At 36.5% G+C, this 27,797-nt stretch overlaps 1 protein-coding gene across 2 annotated transcripts in view; it reads right to left on the reverse strand.

Annotated features, from left to right (window-relative positions):
* Positions 1-27,797, reverse strand: part of ME1 (malic enzyme 1) — a 254,780-nt gene that overhangs the window by 225,105 nt on the left and 1,878 nt on the right. Inside the window, exon 2 of one of the 2 annotated variants that reach the window (XM_077162348.1) lies at positions 25,145-25,235. The exons of the other annotated variant lie outside the window; for it this stretch is intronic. The gene's annotated coding sequence lies outside the window, so the exon portion shown is untranslated. The remainder of the gene's footprint in view (positions 1-25,144; positions 25,236-27,797) is intronic. 2 annotated transcript variants of the gene reach the window in all.

A 27,797-nucleotide genomic window follows, 5' to 3' on the forward strand; every position in this document is an offset into this window, starting at 1 on the left:
AAAGATTTTTCTCTAACTTGAAATCAAAAGTAAGGGGAAAAAAGCTAGGCTAAAGTTAAAGTTTCAAAAATATATAGCTATATATGAGACCTAGTAAACATAGGAATGTTAGGCCTTGAAAATCTGCCTACAGAAAATAAAAATCAGAGTGGTACAGTGATGGCTCAGTGGCAGAATTCTTGTCTGCCATACCAGAGACCCAGGTTTGATTCCCAGAGCCTGCTCATGCCAAAAAATAAGAAACAAATATAAATAAAAATCAATATTTTGAGAATAAAGAAAATTGTCAGAAGACTAACTCTTAACAATCATTTAACTGGTTATAGTTAGCCAGTCTTTTTACAGAAATTTTCCAGTCTAGTCTGAAACTGATTCTTAACTCTAACAGGTCTCTGACATATGCCATGTACATGACAATGCCATCTGGAAACTGTTTTATACCCTATGGTGTTTAGGAATTACAAAGTTCCATACACTGTTAGCCAAATTTTCCAAGATATAATAAATTACCAATTCAACTATTACAAACAAACAAATGACAGCTTAGAAATCTAGGGAACTAGGTCAAGTTAAGACCCTAAGATCATATTATATTACTACCCTTTATAGATTTTTTTTAAATCAGTGAATAAGTAAATGTAAAAGAACTTTAAACCCACAGAATTTTAAAAATATATATGGTATGATTTCATTTAAAATACTGTTCATAAGAATAATGGCACTTATTAATGTGATGCCTATCAATCAACAGATTCTTAAGAAGTATCTAGAGAAAGTGAGTAGAATTTTGAACCATTTTTAACAAGCTCTACACTTCAATTTTTCATATTAACAGACATTCATAGAGACATGCTTTGTAGAAATTCATAAGCAGCTCAGTTACATCTAAAATTTACAGTGAAATGCCAGTTTAACACTGATATATTACCCTTATTAAAAGTTGATGTAATACACATCTGTTTCAAAGAATTTTTAACTTAATGTTACCCTCCGGGGCCTATCCAACAAAAAAATACATCTAAGGTGTACATGCAGGATCTAACTTTCATTTGATTTCTACTGAGTCTTTTATGTAGGTTGAAAAGATTAGATGTCTATACATATATTAGGTTTCCAGAAGATCTGTAATTCTAATGCCCTAAAAACATCCTAACATACTCTAGGTTCAAGAGTGGTTTTTCTTCTTTTTTTCCCTTTTACTTTTCCCACTCCTTAAAAAATCCTTTGGACTAGGATCGCCAGACAGCAGAATGGTATGCTGTTTCACTACTGAGGGCAGCACAAGACAACTATTCTTCTGGACTCTACTGATTAATCTGTGTATCCCTTCTTGAGCAAACTGAGACGATCAAACAAAAGTGAAAACAAAATTCCTGGCATAACTAAAGACTAACATTAGAAACTATGTTTTCAAGGGACTAACAACAAAAGAACCTTTGTCCTGCATAATTTATCAGAAACTATTAACATAAAAACAGAATAGATAAAGTCTGCATGGTCAATCTTTACTGTTTCTAATGAACTGAAGTAATGTGCTTTCTTTTTTATCTGAATGATGATGATAAATAAATCAAGTTAAATAGAAAAAGGATAACAATACTTAAATCACAAAAGCTTGTAGACAAGTAATCTATACATTTATAATAATTTATTACAACCAGACATATTAATTTAAATGTTTGATTCCACGGTCATATTAGGACAGACACGTTTGTATGTTTTGTTCAAATGGTGCATGGATAGTGACGAGAATAATGCCTGGGTACTTCGTAGGCAACGGACAAAAATGTGCTGGATTCATAAGAACAAGGAAGGTAACAAAAAAGTAGAGAAGCAAGTGAAAAGTAACAATAACCACAAAAAACTTGAAACCCAAAAGTTCTTGAGCTGATGAATGGAAAAAACAACTGAGGTACAATCACCCAATGGATGTCATCATTCAAGTCTCAAGCGAAACATTCCTCTCCAGAGAGACCTTGCCTGACTACCTTATCTAAAGGAGAGCTGAAGCCTTCAGCAATGATTGGCTTTGTTCAGGCCAGGAGACCAAGAGGGAGTAAACGGATTGCTATTCCAACTCTTGGTACACTGTGTTTACTCTGGTAAGCACAGAGCTTTTTGCACATGATGGAAAGGGGTCAGTCTGAGGATAGAATATTTGTTAACTGAGAATAGGCAACAGATAACAGAAAACACTTATAGATGGCGAAATGCTTCTTTGGTCTGGGCCCTCAACTGGATGCTAAACCAAGGGAAGGAAACATTTCCTTATACTCCATGGAAAATGGACATTTAAAAATCCAAAATTATTTGGGTTAAAAATAGGAAAGAATATCAAACGGAGTTGATGCTTAAGTTTTAAGATAAAAGCAATAATAGGAAATACAAATGATCCCAAGGGATTTCTCAATCCCTAGCACTTATACTTCTAACAGAATTACTGTTTATTTGTAGAAAATCTGTTTCTTATACTGGTATGGGAGAAAAAGGACTGGGATGTAGCTTCTTTATCTTTAAACTGTGATGATTAACCCACAAAATTCCTCATTTCCATTAGATTGTCCTTATTTTCTATAAAAGTAACACTTTTGATATAAGTAACATCTACACTCTTGAAATTTACATACACTCTTTACCAGCAAATGTGAATGCATAGAAGTATAAGTCTCAAGAGCATACCATTTGGATTTAGGTCAAAGTCTGAAATCACAAGTAGATACCATTTGGTAGCATGATTTTAAGTGGGTACCTAAGGTATCTGGGGTTAAAAAGAACCTTTCCTCAATTTCTATATCTACTAAATAACAACACAAAAACAAATATTTATTGCAAACTTGTGGTAGTGTGAAGCTGTTATATGCCCCCAGAAAAGCCATGTTCTTTCAATCCATTCCTGTGGGTACAGACCTATTGTGGGTGAGATCTTTTGATTAGGTTATTTCAATTGCGATGTGACCCACCTCATTCAGGGTGGGTCCTGATCCCCTTGCTGGCATCCTTTATAAGAGGATAAAACATACAGAACCTAAGAGATGAAATTCAGAGACATACCTAGAAAAGTTCAGTGGAAAAGCCAGAGTCGGAGAACTCAGAAGTTGAAGCAATGAAATCTGGGAGAGGGGAACCACCAGACATCGCCATGTGCCTTGCCATCTGACAGAGGAGCCCAAGCTCACCAGTAACTGGTCTTCAGAGAAGGTATCATCCTGTTGGATGTCTTAATTTGAACATTTTCATGGCCTTAGAATTGTAACCTTGTAAGCTAGTAAATCTCCATTGTAAAAGCCAACCCATTTCTGGTACATTCCATTTCAACAGCTTTAGCAAACTAAAACAACCCATACGTTAGGTGCACTTCACTGGGTTTTGGGAAGGATAAAACAAAGCCTGGTATTTCAGTATACTATGCATATCATAGTGTTATATATATGCTTGTGTTACTAATGAAACGAAATCACGTATGTGCAGGTGCTAAGTAAATACTAGCTTTTCTCATTCTTTACATCCCAATTCCTCAGTTTAAGAACCAGTTTTTTAAAGATCCAGCTCAGTACTCTTTGTGAAAAAGGAATCTCTCTGATATCAGAGGTTCTTAACCTAAGGTTCACAGACACAATCGCAGACCCTCAAGGGATCAGTGGATATAATTCAGGACATCTTTTTTCACTAATTCTATGAAATTCAGTATTTCTTTCCATTATATAAATAAAGGCAATAAACAAGAGGAACGTTGGAAAATATACTGTCATCAATAATAAAAAAACATTTTATATCACATTATGGATTTTATAATTTTATCACATTGCAGATATCGTGAACTATCACTTCATTTCATGTGCTGGAGCCACAATAAGCTGCTTTTTTAATAACAGGCATATAAGTTACAAATATTGACAAATCTCATATTGAAATCTTTGAAACATATAATTTTACTTTAAAGTGTCCATATTTAAATATAATGTCTTATTACTTAATTTTTTAATAAAGAGGAGTATACTTTATATCCTAATTTTTATAATTTTTATATCTATATTATATTAGTCTCCTTTATAACATCACATGTTCTATTTATTTAAAACTATTGCTTTGCGGAGTCCTAAGTCTTCACCAAACTTCCAACGGGGTCTACAAACACAAAACCTACTAAGGACTATCACAGAGAATTGTGCTTCAATTTTATAACGGCCATGCACCTTGCACATGATATTCCCAGAAATGCCACAAGATGGCCTTTTTGCTTCAGACTCACAGTTGAGATTTTCAAGAATGCTGTTTGTCTCTTTTCACAGTTACCTTATGGTGGTTGTGAAGCTCACCAAATATTTTTCAACAAATATTTACTGAGTGAATGCTATAATGTACCAGACACCATCCTAAAGAATGACAAGTCAGATACGGTTCATAATTTCATGAACTTTATAAGCTAGAGAGTTTAACAAGATACTACAGTAGCAACAATAACCACAAAATAACAATTGTGATAAAATGAGAATTTAAGGGAATGGGGATTAAAGGGAAAGGAGATGGGGGGGGAGGAAAACTTAAGATCAAACTTAATTAAGGGGGTTAAAAGGGAAGGCATTACTAAACAGTGATGTTAAAACAAGATCTGAAGTACAAGCAGTAAGAGCTTCCAGCTAAAAAGCTGTGAGGAAGGGGTACAGGAAACAGCGTGGATGCAAACCCTGAAGCAGAAAAGAGTATAGATCTTTGAAGAAAGCACAGGGAAGGAAGCTGAAGCAACGGGGAGAATAATGATGAAAGATGACACTGGAAAGATAGTTAAAAACAAGAGCCAGGAGGTTCCTATTACCAGGTTAAAAAAAAAAAAACCCACAAACTTTATCCTAAGAGAATGGGATCCCACTGTTTTCCTGACAAGCTAAATTCCACTTCATGAAAATACACAACTCAGTTAACAGCACTCAGCCAACAACTTTTATTAATCACCATATTAAAGTAGCTTAGTATACAAAGAGAAAATCATGTTTCAGAACCAGTTTCAGAGTGCCAGACAGATGATAGAAGGTTTAATCAAGGATCATGATTCACAATCCTTTTCCATGATTCCATATGATTCACAAAGGCACGCCAAAGTATAAAATCTTTCTTAACTGCACCACCTCCTACTGACGACACCAAGGCCACATCAAATATCACAGCAATGACTTTTTTTATTTTAACTTCTTTAATTGTATAACATAACACATATACAAAGCAAGGAAATAAATAAGCAAAAGATTTCAAAGCACTCTTCAACAAGTAGTCACAGGACAGATCCCAGAGACTGTCATGGGCTACCATAAAACCCTCTCATTTTTCCTGCTAGCTGCTCCAGAATATAGGAGGCTAATGGGCTTAAAATTTTTTTATCATCACAATCATTTTTTTTTCTTCTTTTTTAGTGAAAAATAACATATATACAAAAAAGCTATAAATTTCAAATCACAGCACCACCACTAGTTGTAGAACACATTTCAAAGTTTGATATGGGTTACAATTTCACAATTTTAGGTTTTTACTTCCAGCTGCTCTAAGATACTGAAGACTAAAAGAGATACCAATTTAATGATTCAGCATTCATATTCATTTGCTAAATCCTATCTTCTCTGTATAACTTCACCATAACCTTTGATCTTCCCATCTCTCTCTGGAGGAGTATTTGGGCTATGGAAATTCCAAATTTTTCATATTGGAAGGATCTGTCACTAAAATGGGGTAGGGATAAGGAAGTATCTGATGTTTGGAATAGCTCAGCTAGGTTTCAGGACTTATCTGGACCAGGGACCCATCTGGAGGTTGTAGGTTTCCGGAAAGTTACTCTAGTGCCTGGAATGGTCCTGTTTGGGGGTTGGCAGGTTATGATAGGCAGCAAGGTCTAACTGAAGGTTGTGTAAGAGCAACCTCCAGAGTAGCCTCTCAACTCTATTTGAACTCTCCCTGCCACTGACACTTTATTAATTACATTTCTTTTTCCCCTGTTTGGTCAGGATAGAATTGTTGATCCAATGGTGCCAGGTCTGGATTCATCCCTGGGAGTTCTCTCCCACGTCGCCAGGGAGACTTTCACCCCTGGATATCATATCCCACGTAGGGGGGAGGGCAGTGATTTCACTTGCAGCATTGGGCTTAGAGAGCTGAGAGCACATCTGAGCAACAGAGATTCTCCCGAAGTAACTTTAAGGCATGCCTATATGCAGTCTAAGCTTCTATGCTACCTACATAAGCTTCACAAGAGTAAGCCTCATGATCCAGGGCATGACCTATTGATTTGGGTGTCCCTAAAGTTCGACACAGTTTATCAGGGGATTTCCTGATGGTAAGGTTTAATAGTTCGATATTTTTCGCCAATCCCTCTCAGGGGGCTTTGCCAATACTTTTTGATTAGCTGCTTAATATACTACAGGATGCTTCCAGGCATTACGATAATCTATACAGAATTAAAGGACCTTTTTCTTATTCTGTGCTCCCTGTATTTCAATTGTTCAAATGAGCTACACAGATAGGTTAAATTAGATTTTGCACTACAGAAAATTTCGGTTCCAGACCAAATAAACCTTTCTTCCATTGGTCTCAAAGATATGTGTGGTTCAAAAATATAGACAGTGTCTTCCTTACCCCTATGTTCTGAATTATTTTAACCCAACCTGTTCAACTTCGTTTATATCTCTGAATATCAGGTTTTATATATACAAAACAGCCTCTCAAAATCCAAAATAATAATCACCACTCCAGACTTAATGTGTCTGCTCTAAAAGCTTATAATCTAAGCCCCTGCTTTCTTATAAGCATTTTCTAAAGGTGAACATACCATAATTGTTCTTTTGTTTCTGCCTTCTTTTATCTCACCAAATATCCCACATGTTCATTCACATCATTGTATGCCTCACGATTCTGTTCCTTTTTGTAGCAGCACAACCACCGTTCATAAGCATACACCATCGTTGGCCAATCTAATTCTCCGTCAGTGCATCCTTCAGTCACCTGCATTCATCAAGCATCATGTAGAGCCTAAAGTATACAGTCCATCAACGTTCTAAATTTCAGACAATTTCATTGTTTCCAAGAGAAAGAAAACCAATAAACACACCCTCACCAAACAGGAAAACTAAACCTCCTTTTAACTCTACACCCTCCCCCCATTATTTACCTCTGCTGTTGCTGTGTTAGTGCTGATAGTTCCCTTTTGAACATAGTTGATAGCCTGCATTAGTTTTTCCCCTGTACCCTGGATTTAAACACTGTTTATACAAGAATCATAACTTTGAAGTAATTCTTGCAAGTACTAATTTACATTTCTGGTATTAATCAGTGGGACCTGTAGGTCTATACAACCGCTTTCAATCTTGTTCATCATCAATACAGCAATATTACTTACAGACTCACTAGAGAACCACCTTCACTCCTATTTATTCCCTTACACTGGAGCTCAACCTCATTAGCTAACTGTTCACCCATCTCTGGCATCTATGTATCTCTAAATCCCATATATTCTGTCTTGTAAGTCTCTGATTATACCTTTATGCTGGTCATATAAGTGGAATCATAGAGTATCTATTCTTTTGTATCTGGCTCACTTCACTCAGCATTATGTCCTCAAGGCTCATCCATCTTGTCAAATGCTTCAGGATGTCATTTTGCTTTACTGCTGCATAATATTCCACGATATGTGTATACCACATTTTGTTGATCCACTTGTCTGTTGATCAGCATTTGGTTTGTTTCCATCTTTTGGCAATTGTGAATAATGCTGCTATGAACATTTGTGTGCAAATGTCTGTGTCATTGCTTTCAGCTCTTCTGGGTATATACTAAGCAGTGCTATTGCTCGGTCACAGGGCAACTCAATATTTAGTTTCCTAAGGAAATATCAGTCTTCCATAGTGGCTGCACCATTATACAATCCATCAGCTAAGCACATAAATGTCCCAGTTTCTCCACATCCTCTCCAACATTTATAGTTTCCTGTTTGTTTAATAGCAGCCATTCTTACAGGTGTGAGGCGGTATCACATTGTAGTCTTGATCTCCATTTTCCTTACAGCCAATGAAAATGTGCATCTCTTCATGTGTTTTTGAGCCATCTGCATTTGCATTTCAGAAAAATGCCTATCCACATCTTTATCCCATTTTATAATTGGGTTACTTCTTCTTTTGTTGTTGTATTGTAGGATTTCTTGATATATACACGAAATCAAACTTTTGTCCAATATATGATTTCCAAATATTTTCTCCCACTGAGTTGGATGTCTCTTCATCTTTTTGACAAAGTCTTTTAAAGTACAGATGTTTTAAAGTGAAGATATTTACATGTCACGAAGACAGCAGAAGAGTCTAAGCATATCACAATGCAAAAAGATATAGCTAATGACCAAATTAAAACACCTAAGGAGACACAGACAATGGAACAGCTAATCAAAGATGTTCATACAACTCTACTTAAAAAAATAAGAGGAATAGCAAAGGACATAAAGGAGATCAAGAAGACAGCAGAAGAGCACAAAGAGGAATTTGAAAATATGGAAAGAAAAAATAGTGGAAATCACAGAGATTAAATAAAATCATAAAATCACAAAATAAAAAACAATTAGATACACAAAACACCAAATCTGAAGAGACAGAAGAAAGAAAAAGTGATACAGAGGACAGGATAATTGACTTCGAAGTCTCAAAACAGCAAATGGCAAAAAACATGGAAAAAACTGAATGAAATCTCAGGGAAATCATAGATAAAACACAGTGCACAAATACAAGAATCACTGGTATCCCAGAAGAAGAAGAGAGGAGTAAAGGGCTAAGAAGAGGAATTGAGGATATAATGGGGGAAAACTTTGAAACCGTTATAAAGGACATAAATAAACAAGTCAAAGAAACCCAAAGAACTGTGAACAGAACATATACAAATACAACTTCCCCAAAGCACATACTAATCACTCTGTCAAATATTGAAGAGAAGTAGAAAATCCTGAAAGCAGCAAGAGAAAAACAATCGGCTACACAAAAGGGAAATCAAATAAGACTGGAGTTCAGACTACCAAACTAGCATCCTGGAGGTGAGAAGGCACTGGTATGATATATTGAAGGTCCTGAAAGAGAAAGACTTCCAGCCAAGAATTCTGTATCCAGACAAATTGTCCTTCAAAACTGAGGGAGAAATTTAAGCTTTGACAGACAAAGAAGTCTAGAAAGAATTTATTAACAAGAGAACGGCCCTAGAACTCCTTTGAAATACTAAAAGGAGCTCTGCCAGATGAAAAAAAAGATAGGAGAGGCAGGTCTGAAAGAGGGCACAGAATTGAAGAGTACCACTACAGGCAATTTAAAGAATACAAAGAGAAAGAGGGAAAAGAACATACAGATCAGACAAATAAAATAAAAAGATGGTGGAACGAGGAAATGCCTTTTCAGTAATAACTTTGAATGTTAATGGACCAAACTTACCAATAAAAAGATACAGATTGGCAGAATGGATTAAGAAACATAATTCAGCTATATGTTGTGTACAAGAGACTCTATCTTAGACACAAGGATACAAACAGACTGAAAGTGAAAGGATGGAAAAAGATCTATACAAGTTGTAACCAAAAGAAAGCATGAGTAGCTATACTAATATCAGACAAGACAGACCTTAAATGTAAAGACAGCATAAGAGACAAAGAAGGACACTATATACTAATTAAAGGGTCAGTTCACCAAGAAGATATAACAATCATAAATGTTTATGCTCCCAATCAAAGAACTCCAAAGTACACAAGACAGAAACTGGCAAAACTGAAGGGAGCGATAGATGTTTCAACAATAATAGTAGAGACTTCAATATACCACTGTCCTCTATAGACAGAACAACAAGACAGAAGATCAACAATAGAGAAGTTAAATCATTTGATAAATGAATTAGGTCTAATAGAAATATATAGGTCATTGCACCCCAAACCACAAGGTTATACTTTCTTCTGTAGTGTACATGAAACATTCTCCAGGATAGATCATATGCTGGGGCACAAAGCAAGTCTTTGTAAATTTAAAAACATTGGAATTATTCAAAGCACTTTCTCTGATCACAATGGGATGAAGCTGGATCTCAATAACCATCAAAGAATGAGAACAGTCACAAATATATGGAGAGTAAATAACACAGTCTTAAACAACCAGTGGGTCAAAGAAGAAACTGCTAGAGAAATCAGTAACTATCTGGAGACAAATGAAAATGATAATACAACATATCAGAACTTATGGGATGTAGCACAGGTGGTACTGAGAGGGAAACTTATTGCACTAAATGCCTATATTAAAAAACAAGAAAGAGCAAAAATCGAAGACTTAACAGCAAACCTGGAGGAACTTGAGAAAGAATAGCAAACTAATCCCAAAGCAAATAGCAGAAGAGAAATAACAAAGATTAAAGCAGAGATAAAGGAATGGGAGAACAAAAGAAAGAAAGAATAAAAAGTTGGTTTTTTGAGAAAATCAATAAAATTAATGGGACATTAGGAAGACTGAAAAACAGAAAAAAGAGAGGATGCAAATGAACAAAATCAGAAATGAGAAAGGGTGCATTACCAGACACTGAAGAAATAAAAAAAAATCATAAGAGGATACTATGAACAAGTATGCACCAACAAACTAGACAACTTAAATGAAACAGAAAAATTCCTGGAGACACCGACTCAGCTACACTAACTCAGGAAGAAACAGAAGGATCTCAACAAACCAATCGCAAGTAAAGAGATTCTCAACAAACCAATCCTAAGTAAAGAAATTTAATCAGTCATCAAAAATCTTCCTACAAAGAAAAGCCCAGGGTCAGATGGCATCACAGGGGAATTTCATCAAACATTCCATAAAAAACTAACACCAACCCTGCTCAAACTTTTCCAAACAATTAAGGAAAAAGGAACTCTACCTAACTAATTTTATGACACTAATATCATTTTAATACCAAAACCGGGTAATGATGCTATCAGAAAGGAAAACTACAGGCCAATCTCCCTAATAAACATAGATGCAAAAATTCTCAATAAAATATTAGCAAATTGAATCCAGCAACACATTAAAGGAATTATACACTGTGACCAAGTGGGGTTTAGACCAGGGATGCAAGGATGGTTCAACACAAGAAAATCAATTAATGTAATACAGCACATTAACAAATCAAAAGGGAGAAATCACATGATCATCTCAATTGATGCTGAAAAAGCATTCGACAAAATTCAGCATCCTTTTCTCATAATAAAACTCTAAAAGACCGAAATCAAAGGTAACGATCACAATATGATAAAGGGAATACATTAAAAACCAACAGCCAGCATCGTACTCAATGGAGAGATACTGAAAGTCTTCCCCAAATGATCAGTTAAAAAACAAGGATGCCCACTGTCACCACTATTATTCAACATTGTGCTGGAAGTTTCGGCTAGAGCAACCAGGCAGGACAACGAAATAAAAGACATCCAAACTGGAAAGGAAGAAGTAAAACTTATTTTTTTACTTTTTTTATTTTTTACATTATTTGCAGATGATATGATACTATACTTGGAAGATCCTGAGAAATCTACAGCAAAGTAACTTGAGCTAATACACAAATTCAGCAAGGTGGCAGGATATAAAATTAATGTGTAACATTTCTATACACAAACAATAAGCTAGCTGAGAAGTCAGTTAAGGAAAAAATTCCATTAAAAATAGCAACTAAAAGAATCAAATACTTAGGAATGAACTTAACTAGGGACGTAAAGGACTTGTACACAGAAAACTACATAACATTGCTAAAAGAAATCAAAGGAGATCTAAATAGGTAGAATGACATTCCCTGTTCATGGATAGGAAGGCTAAGTATAGTTAAAATGTCACTTCTCCCCAAATTGATCTACAGATTCAACACAGTAACAATCAAAATTCCAACAACCTACTTTCAAGATTTGGAAAAGCTAACTACTAAATTCACCTGGAAGGGAAAGAGAACCCAAACAGCTAAAAGCATCCTAAAAAACATGAACAAAGCAGGAGGATTAACACTCCCTGACGTTAAAACCTATTATAAAGCCGCAGTGGTCAAAAAAGAATGGTACTGACACAAAGACAGAAGCACTGACCAATGGAATCAAATTGAGAGTGCAGACATAGACCTCCAAATCTATGGTCAACTGTTTTTTGACAAGGCCCCCAAATCCACTGAATGGGGCCAAAACAGTCTTTTCAAGATTGGGCATGGAAGAACTGGATATCAATAACCAAGAGAATGAACAGAACCCCCATCTTACACCTTACACAAAAACTAACTCAAAGTGGATCAAACACCTAAATTTAAGAACTAGCACCATAAAACTTCTATAAGAAAATGTAAGGAAACACCTTCAAGACTTAGTAATAGGAGGTAGCTTCCTAAACTTTACACCCAAAGCACAAGCAGCAAAAGAAAAAAATAGATAAATGAGAACTCTTCAAAATCAAATGCTTCTGCACCTCAAAAGACTTTGTCAGAAAGGTGAAGAGCCAGCCAATTCAATGAGAGAAAATATTTAGAAATCACATATCAGACAAGGGTTTGATTTAGTGTATATACAAAGAAATCACAGGATTCAACAATAAAAGAACAAACAATCCAATTATAAAATGGGCTAAAGATATGACTAGGCATTTTTCTGAAGAGCAAATACAGATGGCTCAAAAGCAAATGAAGAGATGTCTGTTTTTCACTGACTATAAGGAAAATGCAGATCAAGACTACAATGAGATACCACCTTATACCTCTAAGAATGGCTACTCTTAAACAATCGGGAAACTATAAATATTGAAGAGGATGTGGAGAAACTGGGACACTTATGCACTGTTGATGGGAATGTAAAATGGTGCAGCCACTAGGGAAGACTGTGTGGCAGCTCCTCAGGAAATTAAATATCGAGGTGCCCTATGACCCAGCAATTACACTACTTGGTATATACCCAGAAGAGCTTAAAGCAACGACACAAACAGACATTTGCACACCAAGGTTCACAGCAGCATTATTCACAATCGCCAAAAGATGGAAACAAACCAAATGCCCATCAACAGACGAGTGGATCAACAAAATGTGGTATATACATTCGATGGAATATTATGCAGCTGTAAGATAAAATGATGTCCTGACGCACATGACAAGATGGATGAGCCTTCAGGACATAATACTGAGTAAAATTAGCCAGACACAAAAGGACAGCTACTGTATGATTCCCTTTTAATGCCAGCACACAGATATAATCCGAGTCTTATAGAATACAGGGGAATTAGAGATCATAGAAGCTACAGATGGGTGAACCGTTAGCTAGTGAGACTGAACTCCAATGTAAGGGAATAGATAGGAGCAAAGGTGATTCTCTAGTGGATCTAGAAGTAATATTACCATACTGAAGATGAAAAAGATTGAAAGGGGTTGTCTAGACCTTCGTGTCCCACTGACTCACACTAGAAATATGAATGAGTTCTTGCAAGAATTACTTCAAAGATATGATTCTAGTATAAAGAGTGTTTAAGTCCAGGGTACAGGGGGAAAACTGGTTTTGCATACTATAAGCTATGTTCAAAAGGAAACCATCAGCACTACCACAGCAAAAGCAGAAGTAAATAATGGGGTGAGGGACAACAGTAAAGAGAAGGTTTAGATTTCCTATTTGGTAAGGGTGTGTTTATTGGTCTTCTGTCTCTAGGGAACAATGAAATTATCTAAAATTGAGAATGTTGATGGATCGTGGACTTTGGGCCCTATACATGATGCCTGATGAATGCAGGTGACTGAAGGTTGCATTGACAGAGAATTAGACTGGCAAACGATGGTGTATACTTATGAACGAAGTCTGTGCTACTACAAAAAGGAACATTGTGATGAGGCATGCAATGATGCGAATGAACATGCAGAATATTTGGTGAGAGGAAATAAGCCAGAAACAAAAAAGCAACAATGGTATGGTGACTTTTAGAAAATGTTTATAAGAAAACAGGCCTAGATTGTAAGCTTTTAGAGCATAAGTCCAGAGTGGTGATTATTATTTCTGGATTTTGAGAGGCTGTTTTATATATATATATATAACCTGATACCTAGAGATAATAATGAAGTTGAACAGGTTGGAGTTAAAGTAATTCAGAACATAGGGGTAAGGAAGACACTGACTATATTATAGAACCACACATACTCTTTGAGACCAATGGAAGAAAGGTTTATTTGGTCTGGAACTGAAATTTTCTGTAGTGCCTAATCTAATTCAACCTATCTGTATAGCTCATTTGAACAACTGAAACACAGGGAGCACAGAATAAGAAAGAGGTCCGTTAATTCTGTATAGATTATTGTAATGCTTGGAAACATCCTAGAGTATATTAGCCAGGTAATCAAAAAGCATTGGAAAAGTCCCCTGAGGGAGGGGAGAAAGAATATGCAACTATTAAACTTTACCATCAGGGAATCTCCCGATACTGTGTCAAACTTTAGGGACACCCAAATCAATAGGCCATGCCCTGGATCATGAGGCTTACTCTTGTGAAGCTTATGTAGGCAGCATAGAAGCTTAAACTACCTATAGGCATGCCTTAAATTTACTTCTGGAGGACCTCTGTTGTTGCTCAGATGTGCTCTCAGTCTCTCTAAGCCCAATGCTGCAAGTGAAATCATTGCCCTCCCTCCTACATGGGACATGACATCCAGGAGTGAAAGTCTCCCTGGCGATGTGGGAGAGGACTCCCAGGGATGAATCCAGACCTGGCACTGTGAGCTCAACAATTCCATCCTGACCAAATGGGGGGAAAGAAGTGTAATTAATAAAGTATCAATGGCAGAGAAAATTCAAATAGAGTCGAGAGTCTACTCTGGAGGTTGCTCTTATGCAATCTTCAATTAGACCTTGCTACCTATCATAACCTGTTCCCAACTAGGACCATTCTAGCCAATCCTAAAGAACACCTAGGGCAATTTATAAGATTCTAGAAGGATTCCAGGCACTAGAGTAACTTGTGAAAAACCTACAAACTCCAGCTGGGTCCCTGGTCCAGCTAAGTCCTGAAACCTAGCAGAACCTTTTCAGAATATCAGATAGTTCCATCTCCCTACCCCATATTAGTGACAGACCCTTACAGCATCAAAAATTCAGAATTTCCATAGTCCAAACAACCCTAAAGAGAGGCATGGAAAGATCAAATGTGATGGTGGAATCATACATAGAAGATAGGACTTAAAAAATGAATATGAATGCTGAATCATTAAATTGTATCTCTTTTAGTCTCCTGTATTTTAGAGCAGCTAGAAGTAAAAACCTAAAATTGTGAAATTATAATCCATGTCAAAGTCTGAAATATGTTCTACTACTAATTGCGGTGCTGTGCACTGAAATTTATAGTTTTGTATTTATGTTGTTGCTCACAAAAGAAGGAAAAAATCGATTGTGATGATAAAAAAGTATGTAAGCCCTCTAGGCTCCTATATTTTGGAGCAGCTAGAAGGAAAAATATGAGAGGATCATACAGCAGCCCATGACAATCTCTGGGATCTTTTTGAAGAGGGCTTGAAAACTATTGCTTTTTTTATTGCTTTGCTTTGTATATATGTTACACTACATAATAAAAAGAGTTTAAGAAAATAGAATATAATAAAAAGTTTCTAAATGACAAAACTTACCATCTGTATACTCAAAAATTATGAAATAAAAACCAACAGAGATTTGGACTTCCTAAAGTAGAAAAGTAGGAAGGATTCCTCTTTCTAAAGTCTTTACTTTCTGTAATAATATTGGTGCTCTCTGCCAAATATTTCAGGTTCTCTCTTCTGGCACAGAGTAGTGTTCATCTTGAGGGAGGACTATGAAATTAATTCCAAACAATGAGTAAGCAGCAGAAATGACGGGTGTTACTTCCTAGCAGGCATAGTTAACTGCCAGCAAGAGACTCCTTACAGAGCTTTCTCGTTTCCCTCTAGAATGAACCACCAGGCTGAGATGCTGGCTATCTCAGTGATTACAATGAGCAGAGCCTGCCTGCTGACCTATAACAGACATACAGATTGAGTGAGAAATCAACATTTGTTTTTTTAACTTTCTGAGATTTGGTTATTGATTGTTCCTATGGAATAACTCAGTCCAAACTTACTGACAGAACTTAGTGTTTAGAAGAGAAGACAGGGTTCTTGACATAAGAAAAAGGCTAAAATATATAGAATTGGTTTAGATGCTAGATGTGGAGATCAAATTAACTGTTACCTATTCTAGAATAATGGCAGTTGATGCTATACAGTGATGAAACTTTTGGTGAAATTGTTCCTTGAGATAACCTGGAACACATATAATATACCTAACAAAATTATAGTTTTAGGGGAAGGGAATAGTAAACACAATATTATCAATGTATAATGACAGCTGGTAGCTACATTTAATAAGCAAAGAGATGAGCACAGAAAAAAAGAATTACCGATGGCTGAGAGAGTTCAAATAGAGTCAAAAGGCTACTCAGAAGATTGCTCTTAAGCAAACTTCAGGTAGACATTGCTACCTATCATAACTTGCCAAACCCCAACCCAAACCGTTCCAGCCAATCCCAAAGAACACCTAGGGCAATATATAAGATTCTACAAAAGCTCCATGCACTAGGGTAACTTTCCAGAAACCTACAACCTCCAGTTGGGTCCCCGGACCACATAAGTCCTGTAATGCAGAGGGCCCAGCTAGTTTCATCTCCGTACCCCATATTATTGACAGTCCTTCCAACATGAAAAAGGTAGAATGGGCATAGCCCAAATACCCTTAAAGAGTAGGACAGAAAGATCAAAGGTGATGGTGGAGTGATACAGAGAAGGTAGGGTTTAACAGATGAGTATGACTGCTGAATCATTATATTGATATTTCTTTTAGTCTCTAGTATCTTAGAATAACTAGTAGTAAAAACCTAAAATTGTGGAATCATAACCCATACCAAATTCTGAAATCTGTTCTACAACTAATCATTGCACTGAGCTTTGAAATTTATTGTTTTGTTATTTTTCACAAAAAAAAAGGAAAAAAGTGACGATAAAAAATTATGTATATTCCTTCTAGTCTCCAATGTTCTGGACCAGTAAAAGGAAAAATCTGAGATGATGGTATGGTAGCCCATGACAAACTCTGGGATCTATCCTATAAATACTTGTTGAACTTGTGCTTTGAAAACTATTTTTTCTTTCTTTGCTTTGTACATATGTTATATTATACAATAAAAATAGTAAAAAAAAAATCAGCTGATTATAAATATGATGGTCTATTTCTGTACTTCGATTCAATTCCATTGGTCAATGCTTCTATCTTTGTGTCACTACCATGCTGTTTTGACCACTGTGGCTGTATAATAGGTTTTAAAGTCAGGGAGTGTTAATCCTCCCACTTCATTCTTGTTTTTTAGTATGCTTTAATGTATTTGGGGTCTCTTTCCCTTACAGATGAATTTGGTAGTTAGCTTTTCCAAATCTTCAAAGTAGATTGTTGGAATTTTGATTGGTATTGCATTGAATCTGTAGATCAATTTGGGGAATATAGTATCATATCATCTGCAAATAATGGAAGTTTTACTTTTTCCTTTCCAATTTGGATGCCTTTTATTTCTTTGTCTGCCTGATGGCTCTAGCTAGAACTTCTAGCACAATGTTGAATAATAGTGGTGACGGTGGGCATCCTTGTCTTGTAACTGATCTTAGGGGGTAGGCTTTCGGTCTGTCTCCTTTGAGTACGATACTGGCTATCAGTTTTTCATATATTCCCTTTATCATACTGAGGTAGTTACCTTTAATTTCTATCTTTTGGAGTGTTATTATGAGAAAAGGATGCTGAATTGTGTCGAATACCTTTTCAGCATCAATCGAGATGATCATATGATTTTTCCCTTTTGATTTGTTAATGTGCTAATGTGCTGTATTACATTAATTGATTTTCTTGTGTTGAACCATCCTTGCATTCCTCGTATAAACCCCATTGGTCATGGTGTATAATTCCTTTAATGTATTGTGGGAGTTGATTTGCTAATATTTTATTGAGAATTTTTGCATCTATGTTTATTAGGGAGATTGGCCTATAGTTTTCCTTTCTGATAGCATCATTACTCAGTTTTGGTATTAAAATGATATTAACTTCATAAATTTAGTTTATTAAATTAGTTAGGTAGAGTTCCTTTTTCCTCAATTGTTTGGAAAAATTTGAGCAGGATTGGTATTAGTTTTTTATGGAATATTTGATAAAATTCCCCTGTGAGGCCATCTGGCCCTGGGCTTTCCTTTGAAGGAAGATTTTTGATGACTGAGTGACTCTCTTTACTTGTGACTGGGTTGTTGAGATCTTCCATTTCTTCCTGATTCAGTGCAGCTTGTTTATGCATTTCCAGGAATTTGTCCATTTCATCTAAGTTATCTAGTTTGTTGGTGCATACTTGTTCATAGCATCCTCTTATGATTTATTTCTTCAGGGTCTGTGGTAACACACACCTTCTCAATTCTGATTTTGTTTATTTGCATCCTCTCTCTTTTTTTCTTTGTCAGTCTTCCTAATGGTCCATCAATTTTATTGATTTCCTCAAAGAATCAACTTTTGGTTTTATTGATTCTTTCTTTTTTTTTTCTTTTTTTTGTTCTTCCATTCATTTATCTCTGCTTTAATCTATGTTACTTCCTTCTTCAGTGTACTTTGGGTCAGTTGGCTGTTCTTTTCAACTTCCGACAGGTGTGCTGTTAAGTCCTCGATTTTTGTCTTTCTTGTTTTTTAATATAGGCATTTAAGCAATAAATTTCCCTTTCACATAGCCTTTGCTGTTCCACCTAAGTTCTGATAAGTTGTATTCTCATTTTCATGCATCTCCAGGTAGCTACCGATTTCTCTAGCAACTTCATCTCTGACCCACTGGTTGTTTAAGAGTGTGTTATTTAATCTCCATATATTTGTGAATGTTCTCATTCTTTGGTGGTTATTGAGATCCAGCTTCATCTATTGTGATCAGAGAAAGTGCTTTGAATAACTTCAATGTTTTTAAATATATAAAGACCTGTTTTTTGCCCCAGCAAGTAATCTATTCTAGAGACAGTTCCATGAACTCTAGAGAAAAATGTACATCCTGGTGTTTGGAGGGGTCAATGACCTATATATTTCTATTAGGTCTAATTCATTTATTAGGTGATTTAACTTCTCTATTGTTGATCTTCTGTCTTGTTGTTCTGTTTGTAGAGGACAGTGGTGTATTGAAGTATCTACTATTATTGTTGAAACATCTATCGCTCCCTTCAGTTTTGCCAATTTCTGTCTCATGTAGTTTGGAACTCAACTGGGAGCATAAACATTTATGATTGTTATATCTTCTTGGTGAACTGACCCTTTAATTAGTATACAGTGTCCTTCTTTGTTTCTTATGATGTCTTTACATTTAAAATCTATTTTGTCCAATATTAGTATAGTTACTTCTGTTTCCTTTGGTTACAACTTGTGTGGAAGATCTTTTTCCATCCTTTCACTTTCAATATATTTGCATCCTTGGGTCTAAGATGAGTCTCATGTAAACTGCATATAGCTGGATTATGTTTCTTAATCCATTCTGCCAATCTGTATCTTTTTATTGGTAAGTTTAGTCCATCAACATTCAAAGTTATTACTAAAAGGGTGTTTCTTGATTCCATCATCTTATTTTTTTATTTTATTTATCAGATTTATATATATATTTTCCCTCATTCTCTTTGTATTCTTTAACTTATCCTTAGTGGTATTCTTCAATTCTGTGCTCTCCTCCAGACCTGCCTCTCCTGTCTTTTTTTCTCAGCTGGCAGAACTCCTTTTAGTATTTCTTCTAGGGCCAGTCTCTTGTTGACAAATTCTTTCAGGATTTCTTTGTCTGTGAAAGCTTTAATCTCTCCCTCAATTTTGAAGGACAATTTGTCTGGGTACAGAATTCTTGGCTGGAAGTCTTTCTCTTTTAGGGTATTCAATATATCATACTGCTGCCTTCTCACCTCCAGGGTGCTAGTTGAGTAGTATGAACTCAGTCTTATTTGGTTTCTCTTGTAGTCGATTGTTTTTCTCTTGCCCCTTTCAGGGTTTTCTGCTTCTCTTCAACATTTGACAGACTGATTAGCATGTGTCTTGGGGAAGACATAGTTGGATTTATTCTGTTAGCAGTTCATTGGGTTTCTTTGACTTGTATATTTATGTTCTTTATAAGCATTAGGAAGTTTTTCCCCATTATATACTCAACTACTCTTCCCAGCCCTTTACTCTCTTCTCTTTCTGGGACACCAATGATTCTTATATTTGTGCACTTCATTTTAACTATCAGTTCCCTGAGTTCCAATTCAATTTTTTCCATCTTTTTGCCATTTTCTGTTTTGAGTCTTCAAAGTCAATTATCCTGTCCTCTATATCATTTATCCTTCCCTCTGTCTCTTCAAATCTGGTGTTCTGTGCCTCTAGTATGTTTTTTATTGGGTTAACAGAATCTTTAATCTCTGCAATATCTGCTATTTTCTATTTATTCTTTCAGATTCCTGTTTATGCTCTTCTACTGTCTTCTTGATTTCCTTATGTCATTTGCTATTCCACCTATTTTATTAAATAGCATTGTATGAACCTCCGATTAGTTGTTCCAGTGTCTGTATCTCCTCTGGTGTTTTAATTTGGTCATTAGGCAGGGCTGTATCTGTCTGCATTGTGATATGCTTAGTGATCTTCTGCTGTCTTTGTGGCATGTAAGTAGCCTGATTAATTAACATTGGGAGTTGATTTCTTTCAGTAGTCTAAGGCTTTGTGTTTATGGGATGGTTGTAAATCAGGGAATAGGGCACAGTGTGGAGTACTCAGTATGGTAATTTGTTTCAGTGCAGGTATAGGCATAGGTTGGGGATGTTACGCTGATGGGTGCCCAGCAGCCAGGGAGGATGTAGCTGTGAGAGTGCACCGGTCTGGGGGTCATAACCCTGGTGTGTACTGGTCTAAGGCAGGGGGCCCTTTTTGCACATGGGTAGAGCTGTGGCAGCAGGTTGGCATTATCCCTTCATGGATTGGGGGCAGATGTGACCCGGCTGTGCAGGTCGGCACTTTCTCAGAACTGGGAAGTGAGGATGAGGCCTGTGCACATGCGTGGTTCTAGGACTGCTATAAAGTGTAGTTCCCAGAGCTGAATGACATGATTGGGGGTCTGTGCACATACATGGGCTTGGGAGTGCCTTAAACAGATGCGGATGCGCAGAGCTCAGAGGGGGAGGAGTGAGGCTGTGCAACACTATGGGCAGGGGGGCAGGAGTAGCCTGCGTATGGAGGAAGTGGCCACAGCCTTTATTCACTGGCAACAGTCTGCAGGGTACAAGGAGGGGAAGGAAGTGCTCAGGTGCAGGAGAGGTGGGTTGGGCTGCAGTTGGGGTGGGGGTGTAGGGCAGGTACATGCACTGGGGGCTGATGGGGTGGGGGCACCTCGAGCACGGGGAATGGGAGCAGGTGACGGGGTCCAGGTGCATAGGGTGTGGGGTGAGTCACCAGTCATGGGGCTGCACTGGTGAGGGTAGCGTACCCAAGGAATGTGGTCTGGATCTCCCAGTTCTGTACTCCTGTTCATGTACTTCTGCAGGCTCCGTGCCTCCATGGCAGGCTCCGTGCCTCCATGGCAGGCTTCAGCTTTCTGCCTTTCAGTTCCTCACCCTCTGCAACCAGGGCCACCCCATGTGGCCTGGCTCTCCCCAGAAGGCTCTCCCCAGTCAGCCGCACTCCCAAATCACCACCTCAGTCGCCCTCCTGTCCCTTCTCTAACCCCACTGTGGAGCAGGGCCAATCAAGAGCCATCTAGTCAGCCATCTTCCCAAAAGTCCTCCAGCAATGGCATTTTATTCTAACTTACAAAAATTAATTTCAAAGGCACACTTTATACACTATTTGAAAAAGAGTACACACTGGAAATATCAGACAATGGAAACAAGGGTCACCTCTAGAAAGGGGAACCTGCTATTTGGGGCACTGAAGTAGGAGGGAAGCACACTCTTTGCCATTTTTTATCTTTTTATTTTTATATAATGAAGCAATAAGGTCCTTCAAAAATATTAACAATTTATTCCAATCACTAAAAATATTATCATATTCATTATCCACATTTGCTAAATATAAATCTCTATACTCATGTTCAGCAGTTTCACATCATGAAAGAGACTGCTAATTGCCTACCATAACACCTTCTATGGGGACTGAATCATGTACCCCACAAAGATATGCTCAAGTCTCAATCTGCGTTCCTATGGTTGTGAATCCATCCGTAAACAGGACCTTTGAAAATGTTATTAAAGTGTGGCCAAAATGAATCAGGGTGTGCTTTAATCTTGAAAAATCCTTAATCCTGGAAACCTTATTAGAAAGAGGAAATTCAGATGCAGTCAGTAGAAGCCAGAAACAAGATGAAGCCAAAATTTTGTAGAAACTGGAACAGACATAAAGAGAGAGCCATGTGACAAAGGACTACTATTCCCAGAGTATTACCAACTCTGGGGAAAGCAAGGCCTTAATTTTGAACTTTTAGCCTCCAAATAAATGATTAAGGCAGCCCATTATGTGGAATTTGTCACAGAAGCTCTGGCAAACCATGACACCTTTTTCAATAAGAGAATAAGAGAATCCTAATATCATTGGAGTGGAAGTACATCTAGATAAAAAACTAAGTTTCCTGATTCCTTGAGTGGCTACTGGATGGAGTTCTGAACACTGACATGTAAGTCAAAGTGTTGTATGGGATGGGCAGAAGGCTCCTTAAAGAGCTGACTCTGCTGGAAAGTGGGCCTTTTTGCATTTCTCTGACTTCTCCCAGCAGGCAACATGGAATATTAACCCATAGTCAGCTAGGACCATGAAACGATGTTGTACATGATAAAAGAGCAAAATGAGAGCATACGTTCCTAATAATTGTGTACCCACCAAACAGCCCTGAACTATTTACCTCTGATTTCTTTCATGTGTGAGAGAAATAAACTATAATTATCTTGATCAAGTCAGTATTATTTGGGTTTTTTTGTTGTTGTTGTTGTTGTTAGGTGCAGCAAAACCTAATTCAAATTAATGACACACCAGCCATTCTTATTACCCACTAAAGGAGAGAGATTCTTTAAGAAAACCCAACAACATGGCGCTACTCCTCTAGCAAAGTGAAATGTGAGCTGTGGGAAGATTATAACAACAACTGGAAGGTAGAGCAGAGCTAGACTATTAGTTGGAGAACTATCATGCATTCATCAATTCAACAAGCTTTTACAGAGTACCTACAAAATTCAACATCCTATAAGTAGCTATGTTGAAAGATAAACCAACAATGCAAACCAGCATTACACTCCAACCTACCTTCACAACCAAGAAATTTTGAATCTTGCGAATTCTATAGTATTCTCCACTTCACAGCATACAGGCATACAGATTACAAAAAAGATATCAAAATGGCAAAGCCACTGGGTAGATCTGAAACTATTATGTACCCCAGAAAAGGCTATGTTCTTTTAATCCATTCCTGTGGCTACAGGAGTTTGGATTAGGTTATTTCAATTGAGGAATTGCCCCCAAGTAAGTCTTAATTCTTTTACTGGAATCCTTCAAAAGTGATGAAATTAAGAGAAGTTCACAGAAAAAGACGCTGAGGGAGGACAGAGAAGCTGGAAGTTGAAAGCAATGAAACCCAGGAGCAAAGGACCAGCAGACACAGTCCACGTGCTTCCCATGTGACAGAGGTGTACAAGATGCCAGCAACCTGTCTTCAGAGTCCAGATAGAGTCCTGATGATCCTTTGAGTAGGACATTTTCATGGCCTAAGAACTGTAAATTCTAAGTTTAAAAATCCCCATTGTACAAGCCGCCCATTTCTGGCGTATTGCATTTTGACAGCTTTAGCAAACCAAAACAATCTTTCTAAATCCTAAGAATATACATATATCATGAATTTCTGTAGACTTCTCATCTTAAATGAGTATTTCCACCAAATAACCTTTATCATTGTGCTGGTTTGAACCTGTGGTGGCCCTAGAAAAGCCATGTCCTTTAATCCTCTTTGATATTGCAGGGTGGGAGCTGCAACAGAGTGATGGAAAGATCAAAGGTGATGGTGCAGTTATACAGAGATGATAGGATTTAACAATGAACATGATTGCTAAGTCATTCAATTGATATCTCTTTTAGTTTCCAGTATCTTAGGGCACTTAGAAGTAAAAACTTAAAATTATGGAACTGTAACCAATGTCAAACTCTGAACTACGTTCTACAACTAACTGTTGTGCTGTGCTTTGAAATTTATTGCTTTTTTGTATATATGTTATTTTTCACAAAAAAGAAAGAAAAAAAGTCAATCATGGTGATAAAAAAATATTTTAAGCCTTCTAGTTTTCTATATTCTGGAGCAGCTAGAAGGAAAAATCTGAGAGGTTCGTGTGACAGCCCATGACAAACTCTGGGATCTGTCCTGTGACTACTGTTGAAGAGTGGTTTGAAGTCTATTGCTTTTTTATTTCTTTGCTTTCTATGTATGTTATTTTGTACAATAGAAAAGTTTAAAAAAATCTGTTCTATAACTACTTATTAAAATGTACTTGGAAATTTATTGCTTTTTTGTATATATGTTATACTTCACAATAAAAAAAAGTTAAAAGAAAATAAAAGAGTACATTAATGTGATCACCACAATAAACTCAAAAGTCAGTGAACAAACAAAAAAGGGAACCAAAGAATATTCCTAAAGATTGGAAGAAGGATCAAAGGAAAAGAAGGAGTTAGAACACAAAGACAGGATTTAACAAATGAGTACAACTACCGAATCATTATACTGATATTTCTTTTAGTCTCCAGTGTTTTGAAATTGTGGAAATGTAACCCAAACTATACACTAAAATCTGTTCTATAACTACTTGTTAAAATATATTCTGGAAATTTATTGCTTTTTTGTATATGTTATATTTCCCAATAAAAAAGGTTAAAAACAAAATGAAGGACAGAATAAGACATTCCTAGGTAAACAAAAGACAAAGACCTTCTCTGTCTTATTCACATATCCTCTATACCTGTATACCCACTTTCCGAATAAGTATTTGTTAAATAAAAAGATAAATGAACAAAATTACTGTACAATTTTACAAGGTTAGTTAAGAAATTTAAAAAAAAAAAAAACAACCAAAATCTCACAACTGTTAAGTAGAAGAAGTGGATCTTGGGCCCATTTCTTCTAGGCACAAAGTCTTGTACTGTTCATCCCATTACATCACATTTCTTACACCTGCCAAAAGTATAAGGGACATTAGAGAACAAAAATGTAAAACCCCAAACCTACCCAAATCTTCAATATTTCTTGTACTCTATACTGCCAGTCTCAAGAATCCCCAAATCAAACTCACCTTTCTACTCCTTAGAACAAAACAATTTTTTGCTTTTTGTCTACCATTTGTACATACTGTATAGGTCACTACGTTGCTAAATGTTGATATCCTATACTACCACTGTTGTTTCAATTACAGCAAGATTACTTACGGAGGCACATGGCTGCATTTCTTTATCACAAAGACTTTAACATCAGTAGGTTTACATTTAAATAATAAATCTGTTTCTTATATTGCTGAGTCAACTTAGAGAACTGGGATATGTGAAAAGTTCTCAATGATGTATTCTGGTACAATTTACATTAACAAAAAAGAAGTTAGTCCTAAGACTTGTTTTTATTTCTTTTCCCTAAGTTTACAACAAACCCAACCAGGTCTTGATATGTCAGGATACCTACTGCTATAAGTACTTCCCTAGAAGCTCAATTTTTAGATTTAAAAGTTAATAATGCAGGCAAAAATTAACTTTGATAAAAACAGCATCACTAACTTAAACAAGATCAAACTGCCTAAGAGTAAAGAATGTGCCTTTTGAAGATTTACTTGTAAGTCATTAATATTTAACATAAAAGATATTCATAAGTTAATTATGATAAAACTATCAGTGTTTTCTATTGTTGCCCAAAAAAATAAAGTAAACAAGAAAATGAAAAAAAAATACTATTAATGATTGTTTCTATGTGTGGTTAGAATTTTAAATTTGAAGACCAATTTTTGAAACATCAGTTACACGAAAATTCCTGAGAAAAAATTTGAACACCACTCACCTAACCCAGAGGTAACCTTGAAAATAATAAACATTAAATTCAATAAGCACATATAACAGAGGCAAAGAAGAGCACCTCAAAAATAGTTTGGGATGTATACAAAAAGATAATAGATCTCATAAGTGTGAAGTAGAAGTAGTTTCTCAAAGGCTATTATGAAATTCCACCTGGAATGATATATTTGAGTAGAGAAGAACAGTATGGCGAAGAATCATTCAGGATTAATTATCAACAAAAAAAGATTCTATTTCTCCTAGTTTTTTGTTTGTTTGTTTTTCATTCAAATGGCATCTGCTGTTAACCTTGATTTTACCAAGACTAAGCACCTCCCTATGATTATCCAGCAACTAATTCTAATTTCTGGCTTGTCAGGCTTAAATCAAATTCCAACTTTTCTGACTATATTCCTGTACTGGTTTGAAGCTGTTCTGTACCCAGGAAAAGCCATGTTCTTTCAATCCAGTGTTGTGGGGGATGGACCTATTATTGGGTGGGACTTCTTGATTAGGTTGTTTCCATGGAGATGTGACTGCCCCTCCCATTCAAAGTGGGTCTTTGGTTTACTGGAGTCCTTAAAAGAGAACACCCAGAGAGAGTTCAGAGCAGAGATGATGTATGCAGAGGCTTGGAGACAGACAGAGGCGAAGCCACTGGAACCAGGAGCTGAAAGCAACGAAACTAGGGAGCAAAGGGCCAGCAGACATCACCCTGTACCTTCTCATGTGACAGAGAAACCCTGGACGTGATTGGCCTTTCTCAAGTGAATGTATCCTCTTGTTGATGCCTTAATTTTGGGAAGAACTATACATTGGTAATTTAAAAAGTCCCCTTTTTTATATATTGGAATATAGCCAATATATATCTGGTATATTGCATTTTGGCAGCTTTAGCAAACAGAAACAATTTCATTGCATAATATAATGGTATGCTGAATCAACTGAGCTTGAACTTCAACATGAATTTACTTATAAGAAATTGCCATTAAAGAAGATAAGTCTTAGAACAGAGGTGTGAAGTAATGAATGGTTAAAGGACTAGGATAATTGGGAAAGGCTTCCCTAGGGAGACGTTATTAAATCATCTAATGAAATTTTAATTGCAGGAATTACAAAAAGGCATAAAGGAAAATATTAAGTAAGAGAATTAATACATACATTATAAGTGGAAAGTGAAGTTGGGGAATTAATGAGTAGTTTACAGAATATAACAAACCTAATTGACAGATTTTACATTCAACGTAACAGAAAATAACATAATGTAAGTACTTGGGTAACAGAACAATAACACGAAGAAAATGCTAATCAAGGAAGTTACTTCTCTCATACCTAGATGGAGAACAAACTACAATACTGAAAAGTAAACTAGCAAAACTGTGGTTGCAGATATCCAGAGGTGAAGCGATAAAGGTCTGTGTTGTTGTGGCTGAAGAAAACTTCACTTAGCCAAATGACAAAATGAGCTGTTAATGGAACTATAACATCTACTAGCTTCTCTTTGGAGCCAAAGTTATCATATAATCAATAAAAATCCCTGGGCTATAAGGAAACTTAAAGGCCCAAAGGTCTTTAAGCACTGCATATCCAGAGGGTAAAAGGTCCAACCGCTGCAGTTTCAATGATATATATGAGACTCTTCTGCCACTTCCACAGGACACTACACACTATTTAGAACTGAATAAGGAGAGGAAAGCTCATT

This window comes from Tamandua tetradactyla, chromosome 5 (assembly GCF_023851605.1).
Source record: "Tamandua tetradactyla isolate mTamTet1 chromosome 5, mTamTet1.pri, whole genome shotgun sequence".
Taxonomy (NCBI): domain Eukaryota; kingdom Metazoa; phylum Chordata; class Mammalia; order Pilosa; family Myrmecophagidae; genus Tamandua; species Tamandua tetradactyla.